We start from the raw sequence: 10,808 nt of genomic DNA on the forward strand, positions 1-10,808 counted from the left end.
TCTCAGACCATTAATGACTCATTGTTTGATATTGGTTTTGGGGCTTTTGTTTTGTTCCTTGTGTGTGGTGATTTCACGGGCTCGTTACCAAAGTCATGGGGCCAAACTGATCCCTAGAGTGTCTTCTTCAAAGCCAGCTGGGGGTAGGAGGATTGATGATAGCTAATTGTTAACACTAGGATCAACTTTCTGCTGGAGTCATATTGAGTTGAGTCCAGACAGAACTACTGGATGTCAATGTGCTTGAAATACTAAGTTTAGAAACTCACTTAGGTACCCTTCTGTCTAACTTGCACTCACAGAAGATCGTATTTGTAAAGCCTGCGTAATAGTTTTTTTATATAAGTTTTGAATTTTCTGTAGTTTTGTTTGATCCCTACTTATTTTTTAGTTGATAGCAGCATTCAGATATCTTTCTTGTCAATCATGCTTTGTTGTTGACTAGTGTCATTTAAATTTATCTAAATCCTACCTTTTTGCCTGATTTACATGAATAAATCACATAGGAGGAATGGTTTTTTATGGATCAAGAATATTTCTTTCCAGCTTATTGTCTTTACAGTCTGCATGCTAATTTGTTGGTTCAGAGTCAAGTGCATGCAAATTTGATGGCTTATTTAGGACTGGATGCTTTCAGAAATATCTGATTTGAGGATGAAGAGTCAGTCTGCTTGTACCCATTAATGGTCTTGACACACTCAAGGTACATAAGAAATTAAGTAAAGATAAGATATGCTGGTGGGCTAAGGAGTGACACATGTAATAACCACATCAACAAAAATCCTGCAAGAAGGATTAGAGGAAATTAAATTGTTCAGAAAACACAATTTTTAGGACTGGCTTAGAGGTCTAGAGTTTTATCAGTGTAAGTTAAGGTGTCCCCCTGTTGCTGGGATTCTGAGCTTGTTTTCTTGCCATTTACACTTGGTAAAGAGCTTTTAGGACTCAGCTTTGTATGTCCCCTGATGTACAGCAGCGATGACATGCCAACATTGCCACCATGCAAACAACTATGTGTTGTATCACATGAAAAAAAGTGGTTTGTCCTAGTGGAGAGGAAAACCTTCAAAATACATTTTATTAGTTATTAACTTCTTGAGGGCTTCATTCATGCCCCTTTTTTTTTTTTTTTTCTCACAGGGTAGCTCTTTCTTATCCCCTGCTCCCAGCATTGTTTCATTCTGCCATAAATCCTGCTCTATTTTCTCTTCAGTCTGTGATGACTGTTCTCCATGTTTGTATGTTTATTTGTACTACTTTCCTGTCAGTCACATTCTAAAGTTTATCTAATCCTTCAACTTTTATAGGAAGCTGAGATACTGTATGCTACTTTTGCTGAGAAGGATTTACTCCCATGCAGTTCATTGATGTCTTGACTCTGTGTGTGAGCTGAGCTTTGTGCTGCCCTCATTTTGTGAAGTCACATATCACAAGCGTTGTAAAACCTGGAACGTCAGGAAGAACACAGGCTTTGTAAATTTAAACTCACATTGCCTATATTTAAAATGTGATGCAACTGCTGCCAGCCTTCTCTAACTGGCCTCTGTTTCTGAATAATTCCTGAGCTGTTATATATCACTTGGAGTCTAAAAAACATTTGCCATTCTCTGGTACTCTATGCCAATTTTTGTAGGATTTAAGAGTTAATGTGGTTTGGGGTGTTTTTTTTGTACCTCTTGATTTTGGTGAGGAGATTCTTTTAGACAGCTCTTTGCATATCTTTCTAAATCTTATTTAGCTCATTTCATATGTTGTCTTACAGTGTTGTTTCCTACTTTCATCACAGTAGTTCCCCAATCTACTGTAGTCTGTCTGAATTTAAGATCTGCTACTGCAGACCTTTTTATTCTTTATCTTTGATTCAAGTCAGGGACACAGCTCTGCCTCTCCCTTATCCTGACTGAAGGACAGCCATTTGGCATTGAAGATAAGCCTGTCTAGGACAGGTGTTCAGTTTATGTTCTGTGAGAAGGTGAGACTCAGAATCTAGGGAAAAGGGAAGGTCACAGGGAAGGGAATTCAAAATATAGGGTCAGGTACCCAAGAGTTCCATGTGATTGACAGAAGGATAAGAAAATTGTCAGAGCACCCAAAGGCCAATGTTTTTGAAACTTGTCAGCTGTTGGTATTTTGATAAAAATGTTTTCTGGTTAATCAAACACAGTATGTCTTCCTGGTCATAGTATAATGATGTAGTAAAGCTTAGGCGATTAAAAAAGGCACTCTTTTTGCTTTCAGAATGCGTGCATGAATAGGCGAGCAATTTGCAACAGTAGATATAAATCCAGATTTACAAACATCCAAATTTAACTAGTAAAAATGAATATATCATCTCTCTTGTAAGTTTCAAGCACTACATCTGATTTGCTGAATTTACTTTGACTGACTTGAACCTGTCTGGAATTCTTTTGACAAATCAAAAGGAAAAACTGAGAATAAGAAGCAAAAAGTGTGCAGCTCAGTCCTAGTGGATCTAAAGGGAACCAGCATTATTTGACATATAGCCAGTGATAAGTATCAACTGCTGGCATTATATTAACTTGCAGTTGGGTGCCTGGAAGTAATGCCTTAAAATGATGTTTTCAAGGGGAGGTGCAAGCTAGTGTAGTTCTGTCATTTGCTCTTGCACTTTATTCCTGTGGCTGAATAAGGTCTGATTTTACTAGATTCATTTGACAGAGGAATCAAGGCTCTTCCACTGTGCATGAGAAGTTCTGGTAGGCAGAAAGAATGTGGTGGGTTTTTTTCTTCTCAGGCAACCCTACTACCAGATTTGGATGACAGCAGAGCAGCTCTGTCACTGGGAAGGCTATTGTTCACTCCTTTTTTTGACACCTTTGTTTTTTTGCTCTGAGAGGTGATGAGTTCAACCGAACTGATGACCATGTGGCCACTGGGAACTGGATTCACTGCTTCTGCTCCAGTGGAAATTTAATCATCGATGGAATGATGTTATAATGGACGTGATCTTTTTTTCTGAATGAAGTTCATTTTCATTTGAATGAAGTTTCAGCAGCAAGTGCTATGGCTCTACAGCCAATAAGAGCTGTTCACATGTTTAAAAAATAAAATTGTACTAAGGCAGGTGGATTAATCTTAATGGATTTTCATGGTATTTGATTGTACTTTTTCTCTGGAGTTGTGTATGAAAGTTTGGGGCAGTTATTTCTCCCTCTCCCCTCCCCCTCCATTTATTCACCAAGATTTTTTTCTGCCATCTATCTGGGACTACTAATTGTTAAAAGTTCTTTAGATTTGTTTGTCTGTAGCTTATTTTATTTTTATTCAACATAAATGAGTTTCTACTGATTGGATGAGTACTTTAAGCCCTGCAAAACCTACTATTAGCTGTTTGAGGAATTTATTTGTATTTCTGAAGCCTGAAGAATATCAGTTTACTGAGACCAATGTAAAGCAGTTCTTGTTTTTTTGTTGTTAAATATTTTTTTAATATATATATCGTGAAGTAATGATCTTGTTACAGGGTCATCAGGAGTGTAAGTAAATGTAAATTTCAACTTGTAGGGTAGTTGGTAGTGCTTCAGAAATTATAATAGTAATCTTTACTTTTTCACCCCTCTGGAAAGAGGTACGATTGCTTTTGCCAAGCTAACTAAACTTATTTAGCTTTGAATGAAATTCACCCTTTTCTGTTTTCATTGCTCTCCAAAGTTCCTCAAATGATTGCCTTGAGCAATGAATATATAGATTGAAGGTTATTAAAAGCCAGCTTATCCGCTGAGGTATTTTTATTCTGTGACAGACAAGGCAAAGCCCATGTCTGTTTGGCAATTTGGCATGTATATTGTGTAATAAATACTTCTGGAATGGTTGAATTTGACTCCGAGTTTAATTGTGTTTAAATGAGAAGTCCTTCAGTGTGGATAGGAAGAATAAAATAATTTATTGTCAGCATTTCTGTGACAGGTTCTGAAATTGGATATATTTGAAAACAGAAAATCCATAAAGATACTTTAGGTGCTGTTATGTCATTTCTACAGCTTTTCTTTTATATACAGTTAAATATTCTATTAAATACATAATGTTCTATATGTTGATTGTGGGATGAAATTTCACATCCTGATACAGATTGGGGCAAGTACTCTTGGAATTCCTATTTTTAAACCAGGACTGCTTGAGAATTGTAATCTCTCTTAAGAGTGTTTGACATGATGCACGCCTGCCTTTGGAAAGTGAGCTCTGGAGACACAGGTAGGATATTGGCTTGAAGTTCCCTCATCAGACAGTAGTGTAGCAAGGAAGAGATGCTTATTTAAGGAGATGATTATTTCCAGCAAGAGAATTGAAATTTTCCTTGAAGGTGAGGAAGAGAACTACTTAGTCTGTTTACAGTGAGCAGACAAAATGAATACTGTTCGAGCAGAATTGTGTTTTGTACATGTGTTAATGCAATTATTAACATAGTGTCTGTGTGCCTAATAAGATTAGATACATCTGTCATCTTTGTAAGGCATTTGACTCTTTGCTGCAGTGCTTTTTGTATTTATTTTCCTTTATACAATTCTTTTATGAATGAGTAATGTACTTTTGTATAGGTGGAAATAAAACTGATTCTCATACCAGTAAATTGCTTAATAATAGTGCCATGCAACAAAAGCATGTTCGTCACCATAAGAGAAAAGAGCATCAATTGCTCTGGGTAAAATTGGAATGTTAATTAGCCTTGTTAAAAAAAATAAATATTTTTGTCAAAATCATGGTGATATTTTCCAAGAAGAATGAACTAAAGCTTATGTTGGGAAGTATTACCCTAGTCACATTCATATTTCCTCTTGGAATATTGTGTAAACACAAAAGCCAGAGAAGTAAATGTTAATAAGCAAGCAATATTTTGAGGCATCTTTTTGAGCAACATTTAGATGCCCATCTTACAAAAATCATTATTTTTCTTTGTAGCACCTACCTAGCAAATAATGGAAGTATCATAAGTGGGAAAAAAATTATTTCAAAACAAGCTTCAGAATCACAGTGATAAGAGCTCAAATTCTTTTTTCCAAGCACCCCCATAGTTTTTTTCCTGAATTAGTAACTTTGATTTTCATTCAAATTTCACTTTTGACCTTTCTTCTACTTGATTACTAAGGTAGGATGAAAAGGATTTATTTAAATAACCAACCAAAAACAACAAAAAAAAAATCTGGATGAGAATGAACATTGGGTTACTTGGGTTATACGAACAAAGGTCCTTAAGGCAATAGTGACTGTGGTCTTTTCTCAGAATGAAGGTGGTCTCTGCTTCCTGCAGTGGTCCAAAATGAAGATTCTGGATTACACAGATGATCTTATTTCACAGATTTTAGTATGACAGTGGCAATTGTGTCCTATTTTACCTTCTAGTATCTCTTTTCAATCTATACCTTGGATGTTACATCAGGGTACGCCAAGTGGAGTAGTAGGTATGTTTATCAGATGCTCAGCCTCTCTCAGCTGTAAGGAAATATGCAATTGTTAGTGAAAGAATCATCTGCATTGCTCATCACAATATCTATCTCATCAGAGTTTCTCAAATGCCAGGAATACCAAAATACATTCTAGTTCCTTGTGATGGTTTGACTTTGGCTAAATGTCAGGTATCCACCCAGTCGCTCTATCACTCCCCCCACCCCCCCACCTTTTCCCCTTGTTTTCTCAACAGGGCAAAGAGGGGGAAGAAGATAAACCAACCCTTGTGGATAAAACAAAAGCAGTTTTAATATAAGCAAAATGAAGCAAAGGTCCACGTGCGGAAGCAAAAGCAAACAGATTTATTCTCTACTTCCCATGGACAGGCAATGTTGGGCCTTCTCAGGATCAGGGCTCCCATACCCGTAGTGGTTGCCTCAGAGGACCAAGGGTGACCCCACCCTCTTCCTCCTTTCTCCCAGCTTTATACTGAGCAAACGTCATATGGTATGGAATATCCCTTTGGTCGGTTTGGGTCAGCTGTCCTGGCTGTGTCCCCTCCCAAGATCTCGCCCACCCCGTCCCACTGGGGGAAACAATGTCAGGAAGAGGCTTGGTGCTGTGTAAGCACTGCTCAGCAGTAGCCACAACACCAGGGTGCTACCAACACCCTGCCAGCTCCCAACATAAAACACAGCACCGTGAGGGCTGCTACAGGGGAAAGCCAATTCCAGTTCAGCCAGACCCAGTACATTTCTCTGCACTAAAATAATTTTACAACATTCTCGTTTATTCATTTGTATTCACTGTCTAGATCTCATGAAAAACCTATAAGGTCGTGACTTTCAGGGAGAAACTATACATAGAGCAATATACTGTACTTTTCTATTTAGTTTTATTTATTTTATAACAAGCAAAGTAAATGTCTAAAGACTTCGTTCCTTCAATATACATTCTTTTATTTATACTTTAAAGTCTAATGAAGTTACAGTGGTGTGTTTTAATCTCAGCATAGGTTGCTAAAGGAATTGAACCCATCATTATGGCTTCATGGAAAAAATCAAGCTTGGAAAGAAGGGTAAGTGTACAAGGAACAAAACTCTTCTTCAAAATCTATTATCTTGGATAATGATTGGATGTGACATGAGAGAAAGACATATGCAGGTAGAAAAGTCTATTGATTTGTGTGTTAACTCTGATAAAGCTGGAAAATTCTCTCAAATTCCAATTCTCTAGCAAATTAAACAAAAAAAAAGACCCTCTTAACCTGTTTATATAATTAACCCTTATGTTCATCACGAGCATAATGTATTCACATATAATTCCTAGTGCTTTAACAAAACCGCCAAACCAAGAGCACTTGTCAGTTGGGGGAGGGGGAAACCCACATCATTACTCATGAGGTCTCATGTAAAGCACTTTAAAAGAAACTATAATTGAGAGAGGTCTGCTGCAGGTAGGAGACAAAAGTCTCACTCCATGAAGATCTCGGGACTGATACTAAAGGGCAACTTTAATGTTTGATCTTGCTATGGTAATTGACATGTGGATAAACAGAAATCTGGAATTAAACCTGTGGTGAACAGCTGTGAGTTTCATCTGCTTAGAATCTATTCCCTGATGACTGTGCATGGAAATTAGTTTGGGTGATTACAATTTTTTTTTTCCTGCTCAGGTTCATGCTTAACGGAGAAGATTAAAATGTCAGGTGTATATAAAGTTGTGCCGACCATGTAGCTGGAGCTAAATCCTCTCTCTCAGCTTTGTTTTCTGGCTCATTTGCTCCAACAGAATGCCAAATTTATGAGGGAAAATATGTAGCTGAAAACTTATGTCGCAGGAGCCTAAAAGGAGAATTGCAGAATTTGGATTCAGCTTTTCTTCAGATGGAGAACTATACTGAAAACAAGTCAGGATATTCTAATTACATGGTAACTGTTAATTTGAAAAAAAAAAAACAAAAAACCAAACAATACCTGCCTGTGTAAGGGACCTTATACAATACTCCTAGCTAACACTTTGACCCTCTTGGTTTCACCTGGAGAAAGCATGTGGAATAGGTGTTGTATGAGACAAGCACACCCGGAGGAAGGTGAAGGGTTGCTCGTCTGCTTGGCAGGCTGGTAGCTGCAGAGGAGGGTTCTCTGCTCTAGGTTCTTCTGCCCTCTGTTAAGAACCTGGCTGTGCTGGGGCCCATAAATGATAAACACTGTTCTGCTTTCCAAATATGACTAATTACAAACATTAAGCATTTTTGAATGTTAATTTTATCTGGGAAATACTTTAGAAGCTATAATGCATTCTCTAAAGAGAGTGATAGAGTGGGAATGGAAAGCTGGACACTTCTCTGCTTTTCTGCTTGGGGAGAGGAGACAGCAACGTAGCGTATTGTAAAGTCAGAAAGCAGCCCAGTGCTGTTGGGGAGATGATGCCCTTTCATTACAACTTTTACATACGCATATGTACGTGTTCAAGTATGCTTCGAGTGGCTTTGCAGTGTCTCTTACTCAAGGGCATGGTGATGTTTGCCAATTCCATAAATAATTTCAGAGACAGTTTTATTGGCCCGCCTTTTTAGTTAATTGACTACAAGCTGCTATCGAAGCCACTAACTTCTGTATGTGTATCTATATATTTCATTCCATAGGAGGTCTCCCATTCAATCATTTCCAATTTTTTTTTTTAATCTCTTATTGGAGTCCCGATAAAGATAATGCCATTTGGAAAGGGCTAGACTTCTGTTGTACTTGTGCATGTATTATTTAGTAAGTGTTCTCAATGTCTAAGACAGCAAACATAGAAAGTACTTTGCAATCATCAAGCAAGCTTGTCAAAGAGGGATCAGACTACACCCTTTTCCTGTGTTGTCTGAGAGCTGCTTGATCTATGAATGGCTGTCTTTTTTTCTTTCTTAGTCTAGTCCTATTGGGTATCGTATTGCAGCTGTGCAAGCCAAAAATTACTGACTCCATCAACCCCACCAAAGTGATTCATAGTCAAGTTAATTGATAGCAACTAACTTCAGATGCTGGAGAGTGGGGCTTTTTGTTCCATAGATAAATGCACAATTGCTTGCTACCTTCAGATTTAAGAGGGTTTCAAGCTGCACGGAGTCAGTCTAGACTCTGAATGTCCTGGTGCTGTGGATTTTTAAATTGTAGGAATTTTACTTTAGGTTCATCTCTGCATTGCAATCGTTCATTCTAAATAGATAACACTTCTGTTAAATATGCAAAAATAGCTTTTGTGGGTAGAGGTTTGTTAAGGTCTGAAAAGTCTCCTTGAAAGTCAGGGCTTTTGTCTTCTACAATTTCTCATTGATATGTAGAGACCTTCTTTTAGGAAGGACATCTTTAATTTCTAAATAACCACTGACAAGCTTATGAAAGTAAGGTATCAAGAAATTCTGCTTCTTAATTCTGTGCTCACAAGAATCTATTCATTCATATTTAACTGCTTTCGTGTGTGTCACAGATTTTACTGCATGGAACTAGGAACTTGTGTGAATGCACATCCATTAAAGTAACAGATAGAGTTGAAAATTATTTTTGGTTCTGGGTCTCCAAGAATTTCATCTGTTTATTGAGGAGGATTGTTCTTATGATGTTTCATTTATTGTCACTAAGTCATATCTAAATCATGGAAAGAGAAGAAATTTTCCTGTAATATGCTTTGATTGGGAAAGCCATGCAAGTGAAAGTTTATTATAATAATAATAATAATAATAATAATAATAATAATAATAATAATAATAATAATAATAATAATAGATTAGTATTCTGATGAATCTCAGATCTAACACAAAAAGTAAAATCTGTGTATTAGAAAAATTTATGCCATGGTTGCTGCCAGCTATATCACTATAGGAGAGATGATTAGCATTAGAATGATCTGTGCAATAAGGGACTTATAGCATCACATTAAATATTACCATGAATGTTTAAGCACTGGGATTAAAACACGAAAGCATTAAATGCATGATAGATTACTGATGCATTTAAAGGCACTTAGCCACATTTGGAAAAAGGTTGAACCCTTATGCAATGCTTTACCTGGAGAATAATTACACCTGGTTGTTCATGGGGTTTCCCCATTATGTGAAACCATTTTCTAGGACTGTAGTGAAGCCACACTAGTGTAGGTGGTAGGAACAATGACGAGAATGAGGGAGAGGTTTGCCATACAGAAATGAGAAAACAACATTATATGTTGACACTTCTAGTATAGAAAAATGTGAAACTTCATAAAGAAACAGTTCTGGGATTGTTTAATATGTGCACACAGTTTCTAGGGTTGTTGTTGAGGGCATTGGCAGGTGAGCAGAGTCTGAGTTCTCCTTGTTCCTGGACCTGCCACAGATCTGCCAAGTGCTCTTGGTTTAAAGTCACTTTGTCTTTCCACATCTATTCTGCCTTCCCTTGTCTTTGTCTCTATCCAAAAGCCCATCTAAATGTACAATACAGTAGTTTAATGTGTTGTTTTATAGTTTGTCTGGATAACACATAGCATAAGGGGACATTTGCACACTTCCATGTTAAATTACTATCCCTCCAACATAAGCAGAAATATGATATTTAGTATGATAACCCTTTCTTAAAACTGATTTATATTTTCATTCAGTGTTGGAAGATGGAATGAATTATAAGCAAAAACCAATCTGGGAAAACCTGTTCCCAGCTTAGATGTTTCAGAAAACTAGGGATGAGGAAGAACATGCTTATACAATGGTGTATTTCTGAAACACTGGAACTGTAGAGAAACTAGAAAATCCCATAGCTGATAAAATATACAGAAATTACTAGTGGTAACATACAGCCCTTTCTCCTTCCTGCAAAAGATGCTCATTGCCCTAATGAGGTCATCCAAGGAGCAGTGAGACACAGAGTCTAAGGAAGATGGAATTTGTGGAAATGTTTGGCTTCAGCATAGGTTGATATTGAGAGATACCATCTTAGCAGAGTCCATAACACTGAAGGTTCAGCAGAGACATCTGTGGCAGCTCATCCCAGGAGTATCCTGGCACACTTGCGAAGCACCAGCTGAAATCCTGCTGTGGCAGATAAGGAAGCAGTTTGTATGCCGCTACTAATATTTAATTGCTAAAGCATGCCCACAGTACAGATCTCACCAGGCTTTGTTGTAACTGCAAATCAGAGTTCCAGAACTGGTAAAGAACAAAAGAGAAGAGGCTATTCAACTGACCAGTGGACAGTCTTTCCAGAGGTTACTCTTGTCAATCAGCTCAAGGAACATACCAGGATTTGGTACACTGCCAATATCCAAAATCAAAGAAGCCAAACCATTTTAACATTGATTGATTGCTTCACTTGGCTTATAAATTGTCTAAAAGAAACCACCTGAGTTACCACCAAGAGTTACTTTTTTTTTTTTTTTTTTTTTTTTTT

The sequence above is a fragment of the Athene cunicularia genome, assembly GCF_003259725.1.
Source record: "Athene cunicularia isolate RWA chromosome 1 unlocalized genomic scaffold, athCun1 chr1_part1, whole genome shotgun sequence".
Taxonomy (NCBI): domain Eukaryota; kingdom Metazoa; phylum Chordata; class Aves; order Strigiformes; family Strigidae; genus Athene; species Athene cunicularia.